This window comes from Tachyglossus aculeatus, chromosome 4 (assembly GCF_015852505.1).
Source record: "Tachyglossus aculeatus isolate mTacAcu1 chromosome 4, mTacAcu1.pri, whole genome shotgun sequence".
NCBI lineage: Eukaryota > Metazoa > Chordata > Mammalia > Monotremata > Tachyglossidae > Tachyglossus > Tachyglossus aculeatus.
Genome location: NC_052069.1, coordinates 88,084,024 through 88,091,376, shown reverse-complemented (window position 1 = coordinate 88,091,376; position 7,353 = coordinate 88,084,024). Strand labels below are relative to the sequence as shown.

General features: G+C 41.5%; 1 non-coding gene across 1 annotated transcript; it reads left to right on the top strand.

Annotated features, from left to right (window-relative positions):
- The first annotated feature begins 1,166 nt into the window (after positions 1 to 1,166).
- LOC119927442 lies at positions 1,167 to 1,303 on the top strand. The gene has a single exon (XR_005450444.1). It is a non-coding gene; the product is annotated as a small nucleolar RNA SNORA7 (small nucleolar RNA).
- The last annotated feature ends 6,050 nt before the right edge of the window (positions 1,304 to 7,353 follow it).

Genomic DNA, 7,353 nt, shown 5'->3' with positions numbered 1-7,353 from the left:
TGAGCCTCAGTGACCTCATCTGTAAAAATGGGGATTAAGACTGTGAGCCCCACGTGGGACAACTTGATCACACGGTATCCCCCCCAGCGCTTAGAACAGTGCTTTGCACATAGTAAGCACTTAACAAATGCCATCATCATCATCATCATCATCATTCAAGAATTGTAAGCTCATTGTGGGCAGGAAATCTGTCTGTTTATTGTTATATTGCACTCTCTCAAGTGCTAGGTACAATCCTTTGCACACAGTAGGCACTCCATAAATACCATTGAATGAATGAATACTGGAGGTGTACCACTGCCCCTTTAAGGTTGACACCAGAGAATAATTATAATGATGATAATATTATGGTTCTTGCTAAGCACTTGCTATGTACCAAGCACTGTTCGAAGCGCTCAGGTAGATACAAGTTAACCAGGTTGGACACAGTCCCTGTCCCACACTGGGCTCACACTCTTAATCCCCGATTTTTACAGATGAGGTAACTGAGGCATGAAAAAGTGAAGTGACAGCAGCATGGATCAAGTTCCAGACCAAGCTAAAGGTCAATGGAGCTGAAACGTTGTCCATTCTCCTCTAATGATTGGAAGACCTGGCTTCCCTTATCTGACTCCTCGAGATTTTCCAGATGAGGTAACTGAGGAACAGAGAAGTGAAGTGACTTGTACCAAGGCCACGCAGCAGAAAAGTGGTGGAGCTGGGATTAGAACCCATGATCTTCTGGCTCCTAGGCTTAGAGAAGCAGCGTGGCTCAATGGAAAGAGCCCGGGCTTTGGAGTCAGAGGTCACGGGTTCAAATCCCAGCTCCGCCAATTGTCCGCTGTACGACTTTGGGCCAGCCACTTAGCTTCTCTGTGCCTCAGTTACCTCATCTGTAAAATGGGGATGTGAGTCCCACGTGGGACAGTCTGATCACCTTTTGTATCTTCCCCAGCGCTTAGAACAGCGGCTTTGCACATAGCAAGCGCTTAACAAATGCCATCATCATTACTATTATTATTATTATTGCGTTCTATCTACTAAACCACAAGGAGCTCTACAACCAGGAAAGGATTAGTTCTCTGGAGCAGAAGTTCCACTAGGATCATAAAAAAAGAGGCAAAGGGGATGAGAATGTTGGTAGCGGCAAGCAGCAAAAATGACAGCTCAAGGAATGGGATTTTCATGTACTCCCAGGGTTGCACCGGAGAGTTTCCAGTACTCTACCAGTCTCAGCTATGGGAGGGAGAGTCAAGCAGAGGCCTACATATTCCATTCCTAGTTTGAGCAGTGGCTTGCGAGTGGAAGGCAATCTGCTACAAGTCCAAACTCAACTATGCTGGGCAGCAGCTGCATGTGAGAGAGTTGAGGGCGTTTCCACACAGTAATGGCAATGGTAAACCACTTCTGGAATTTTACCAAGAAAACTCTCTGGATGAACTACCACAACGATGGCAGATGGAGGTGGGGTGTTCTGGGAGAGACGTGTCCGTGACATCGCTGTGGGTCAGAGACAACTCGACAGCACAAGACAAGACAATGCAATTGAAACTGCGGATCTCACTTTGGCCTTTAAATCACCCCTGCCCCTTGGGTGAGTTTCACCATCAGGAGGGTATTCTTTAAGCGCAAGGACAACTATACGGACGTATACATGTAATTACCTCAGAAAACTTGATTCAGCAGGAGCAGATGTGCATTAAAAGGCAGATTTCATAGAGCTAAACTCAGACAGATCATAAATGTGTTTTGGCCAAGAACCCTACAAAGTAATGCCCAAGTCGGGACGTACATACTTACTATAATATTTCAAGTGGGATTGAGAAATAGATAAGATTTACTATTTGAGGATGATAAACATGATTCGATGCTTAAGTTGAAGGAGTTGTTTGGCTTAGAGAAACAGAGTAAATGTTTAGGGGAGGGCTTAAAAATATAATTTTTGAAAAAGAACCCTAAATATGGCAGCTCCCTCAAGGAGACTGAACTGAAGTTAATGTGATTCATTTTTTTCTCATATAAATTTACACCAGTTCAATGCAGCAATGTAAGTGGATTCTCTTCCATTACATTATGCTTATTCATTCAATTGTGTTCATTGAGCACTTACTGTGTGCAAAGCACTGTACTAAGCGCTTGGGAGAGTACAGTATAACAATAAACAGACACATTCCTGCCCACAACAGTCTCACAGTCTAGAAGGGGAGACAGACATTAATGTGAATAAATAAATGGGTAGACAAACAAATAACAGATATATACAGATATTTTGTGTTTTCGCTGTTGTCTTCCTCTTGGCATTTTAGTAACTGAAAGGTCAGATCAATCTATAAATCAATGAATGGTTTTGAATAAGTATCTGTTGTGGGTAGAGCTTTCTGTATTATTAACAATAATAATAATATTGGTATTTGTTAAGCACTTCCTATGTACCAATCACTGTTCTAAGTGCTGGGGTAGATACAAGGTAATCAGTTGTCCCACGTGGGGCTCACAGTCTTAATTCCCATTTTACAGATGAGGTAACTGAGGCACAGAGAAGTTAAGTGGCTTGCCCAAGGGCACACAGCAGAAAAGTGGCAGAGCTGGGATTAGAACCCATGTCCTCTGACTGCCAAACCCGGGCTTCAATAGAACAGACACTAAACAACTATACTCTTCCCCCCAAGAGTTTATACTGTAATGGGAAAGATGGGTAAACACAATTATTTACAAATAATGACTACTTACAGTAAGGCCTATGACGTTTTAAAGAGTGATAAGCCAACTTTTCATAAATCAGTAGGAAGAATTAGAATCGAATTAATAGCAGAACATATCTGCCGGGATAAAATATCAGAATAAATAACTTACTATTCCTATACCCATAAATACTTCAGATGGGCATAAATGCAACAGTCTGAGTAACAGAGGCAAGCCAAGTAATTCCCCAAGTGGTGAATGGCCGCAAAGATGGAACTATAAGATGAACTATAAGATGTTCTATAAGATGGAACTCCTTCTGAATGAAACTGAGGGAAACAGATCAAGGCAAAATTGAACAGGAAAATGATGCTGTCGTGGATAAAGTCCCAAGATTCTCCTCCCTTTTAATGTTCACCTACTCTCTGGCCCCAAGTTGAGATGCATCTACTTGATTTCAAGTGTTCTTTCCTGGTAGACTCATTTGGGTGGGAAGAAGAAGGGTCTGTCACCTCCCAAGTCCATGGTCTTTCCACTGAGCCACGCTGTTTCTCTAATATATAATATCTTATAATATAAATAAGATACAACTATGTACATAAGTGCTTAAGTGACGGTGGTGGGGTGAATATCAAGACGATGCAGAAGGCAAAGAGAATAGGGGACATAAGGACTTAATTTGGGAAGCAGCACGGCTCAGTGGAAAGAACACGGGCTTGGGGGTCAGAGGCCATGGGTTCTAATCCCGGCTCTGCCACATGTCTGCTGTGTGACCTTGGGCAAGTCACTTAACTTCTCTGAGCCTCAGTTACCTCATCTGTAAAATGGGGATTAAGACTCTGAGCCCCACGTGGGACAACCTGATCACCTTGTATCTCACCCAGCGCTCAGAACAGTGCTTTGCACATAGTAAGCACTTAACAAATGCCATCATTGTTATTATTATAAGACTCCTTGGAAGATACGTGACCTTGATAAGGCTTTGAAGGTGGGGAGAGTGGTGGTCTGGTGTATATCGAGGAGGAGAGAGTTCCAGGTCAGAGGCAGGATGTGCACAAGAGGTCAGAGGAGAGTTGGACAACATTGATTTATGATGAAAAAGTTGGTGTTAGGGGAGCAAAATGTATGGGCTGGGCTGTAGTAGATGAGTGAGGTAAGGTAGATGGACGTGAGCTGATTAAGTGCTTACAGTTGATAATAATAATAATGATAGCATTTATTAAGTGCTTACTATGTGCGAAGCACTGTTCTAAGCGCTGGGGAGGTTACAAGGTGATCAGGTTGTCCCCCGGGGGGCTCACAGTCTTAATCCCCATTTTACAGATGAGGTAACTGAGGCCCAGAGAAGTTAAGTGACTTGTCCAAAGTCACACAGCTGACAATTGGCAGAGCCGGGATTTGAACCCACGACCTCTGACTTCAAAGCCCGTGCTCTTTCCACTGAGCCATGCTGCTTATCATGATGGTAAATTGATGGTAAAGAGTTTCTGATGTGGAGCTGGATGGGCAACACTGGGGGTTCTTGAGGAGTGGAACGAGTGAGTTTTTTAGGAATGAAAAACCTTCTATTATAAATCAGGCTATTGGGTGGGTGATTGGTAAAGGAAGCTGGCTTTGAAACTGACTAGATTTGGATTCAAGTGCGAGGGAATCAGGAATTCAATTACCTTTATTCAATCTGCTGTTTCTGGTTTTTTTGCATTTTTGCCGTGACCATCCTTGTTCTGACTATACTTCCCCAACTCGTAACTTTAATGCCAGATAACTCAACTATGAACACCTAGCTAGAAAACAATATCTGAACCATCATTGACTATTCTTTCAAATCATCAATCTAATCTGAAGCAGCCACCAAAAAGGCCTTAACAGGCTGAGGGTATACAACAAAAGTCATAGTATTTTTGACTCCCAAACTGACATTGCTGCAAGCAGTTTCTGCTTACAGCATCTTGAGACAGATATGATAAAACAAGAGGAGCTACAGAGAAAAACAGTCAGGATGGTTAGATACCACTCCCACATGAGGAAAGACTCAAAAGGTGAGAACTCTTTAGTCCAGAAGATAAAGGATGAATGAGGGCATAATTTCAGTCTTAAAAATCGTGATGATTGTAAATAAGGCAATCACTAAATCGGGATTTCTTAAATCCCACGTACCAGAATTATGGGATTGAACCCAGGTCCTTTTGACTCTCAGGCCTGTGTTCTATCCCCTCAGACACATTCCTTCTTGTGAGCACTGTGAGGATTATGAGCACTGTATGGGACGGGTACAATGTCCTATCTCTTCAAGCCCATGATCTTCTGACTTCAGGCCGGGGCTCTATCCATTACGTCATGCTGCTTCTCATAATTCCCACGTGCATACTCTTTCCCAGTGTTTAGTACAGTAAGCGCTTAATAAATATTACTACTAGTAATACTGTTGCTGGAGGAGATATTTTAGTAGGGCTGTGAGGCTGGAGACAATAGTAATCCAAAGGATGTGAAAGGGGAGGGAGTTCTGGGGACAGAAAGGATGTGAGCAACTGTTTGATGGTAAGACAGATGAAAGTGAAGAACAGCAAGTGGGTTGGTATTGGAGAAGCAGCATGGCATAGTGGATATTTATTTATTTTACTTGTACATATTCTATTTATTTTATTTTGTTAATATGTTTTGTTGTCTGTCTCCCCCTTCTAGACTGTGAGCCCACTGTTGGGTAGGGACCGCCTCTATATGTTGCCAACCTGTACTTCCCAAGGGCTTAGTACAGTGCTCTGCACACAGTAAGCGCTCAATAAATATGATTGAATGAATGAATGAATGATAGAGCACAGGGCTGGAAGTCAAAAAGTCATGGGTTCTAATTCTGGCTCCACCACTTGTCTGCTGTGTGACCGTGGACAAGTCACTTCACTTTTCTGGGCCTCAGTTACCTCATCTGTAAAATGGAGACTGAAACTGTGAACTCCATGTGAGACAGGGACTGTGTATAACCCGATTTGCTTGTTTCCACCCCAGTGCTTAGTACAGTGCCTGGCATGCAGTAAGAGCTTAGCAAATACCATCATTATTATTATTATTAGAAGTGAAGTGTACTGGTTGGCTTGTAGTAGAATAAGAGCGAGGATAAACAGTAAACAGACAGCTTCTAGGTCTTAGGGCCAATATTTTTATGGTCAAGACTGCACTGGAAGTTGGAGATAGACTTTTCAGAGAAGCCAAGGTAACCAGGAGTAAGATCTGAATAATAATAATAATAACAATTGTAGCATTTGTTAAGTGCTTAATATGTACCACAAACTATACCAAGCACTGGGCTAGAAACCAGATAATTTATTTGGACACAGTCCCTGTTCCATATGGAGCTCACTGTATAAATCAATCAATCAATCGATCTATGGTATTTATTGACTGCTTACTGTGTGCAGAGCACTGTACTAAGTGCTTGCAAAAATACAACAGAATTAGCAGACAAGGTCCCTACCCATAACGAGCTCACAGTCTAGAGGGGGGGACAGACATTAATATGAATAAAGTAGGATTTTCTCTTCCATTTTACAGATGAAGATACTGAGGCACAGAGAAGTTAAATGAGCTTCCTAAGGTCAACCAGCAGACAAGTGGCACAGTAAAATTAGAACCCAGGTCTTCTGACTCTCAGGCCTGTGGTCTTTCCACTAGGTCAGTGATAAAAACGTAGCTGTTGAGAGTCCTCCAAAAATATTCAGTAAAAATATTAAGTAGGCATAGACCAATTCATTTGAAATTAGAGGTGGTGGTGAGGATATTAACATAAAAATTTCAAAGCCTTTAGTAAAGGAACAATTGGTAAGGTGTGACTTCATTAGAAATAGCCAACATAGTTTTATAAGGGGTAGGTCATACTGAACTAAGTGACTGGATATTTCTGAAGATATAATTGCCTTGGTAACCATGGAAAGGGAGGCATTATACACTTGGAATGTCAAAAACCTCTGCTAACATCTCAGGGATGATTAGCTAAGGTTTTGGAACTGGGGGTTAAGTAAGCTTATTAGATAGAAAACTGGCTCAAGAAGGCAACTGAAATGCAGTACTAGTTCTCTAGTTAGAAAGAAGTCACACCTAGGGTCAGACTAGGGCACTTCTTGTTTATAATTTGTGGAAATGGTTTGGATTAGATGATTAAAACAAATTCCCAGGTATTTGAGGATATCCAAATTAGAAATGATGGGTAACCAGATTCCAAAGAATGTGCTAATTACACAGAAACCGAAATTACAAGTGTAAGATTTATTATTACTATTGCCCAGTTAGTATTCTTAATTGGTCCCATAAAAGTAGAGTGTTAAGTGAAAGAGTTTGAAATGAAGTAGAATTTCCCATGAGAAACATTATAAAGTGCATTAATGCATTACCAACATAAAAAATGTTGACCGATCCAATACACATATAGTTAAAAATGCATGAATAATGTAAGATCGGGAACTGAATTATTTTATGTGTACTTATGCAGTGTTATCTTTCACATCCTATTCCACAGAAAGACATCTTCGGTTAAGGGATATTTTCTAGGTTATGCACTTTTGATCGGCAATTATGTGCATTTCTGTAATATATATCTTTATATTAATGCCTGTCTCCTCTTCTAGACTGTAAGCTCATTAGGGGCAGGGGACATATCTACCATCGCTTTTATGTGTACCCTCCGAAGCGGTTCAAACGGTG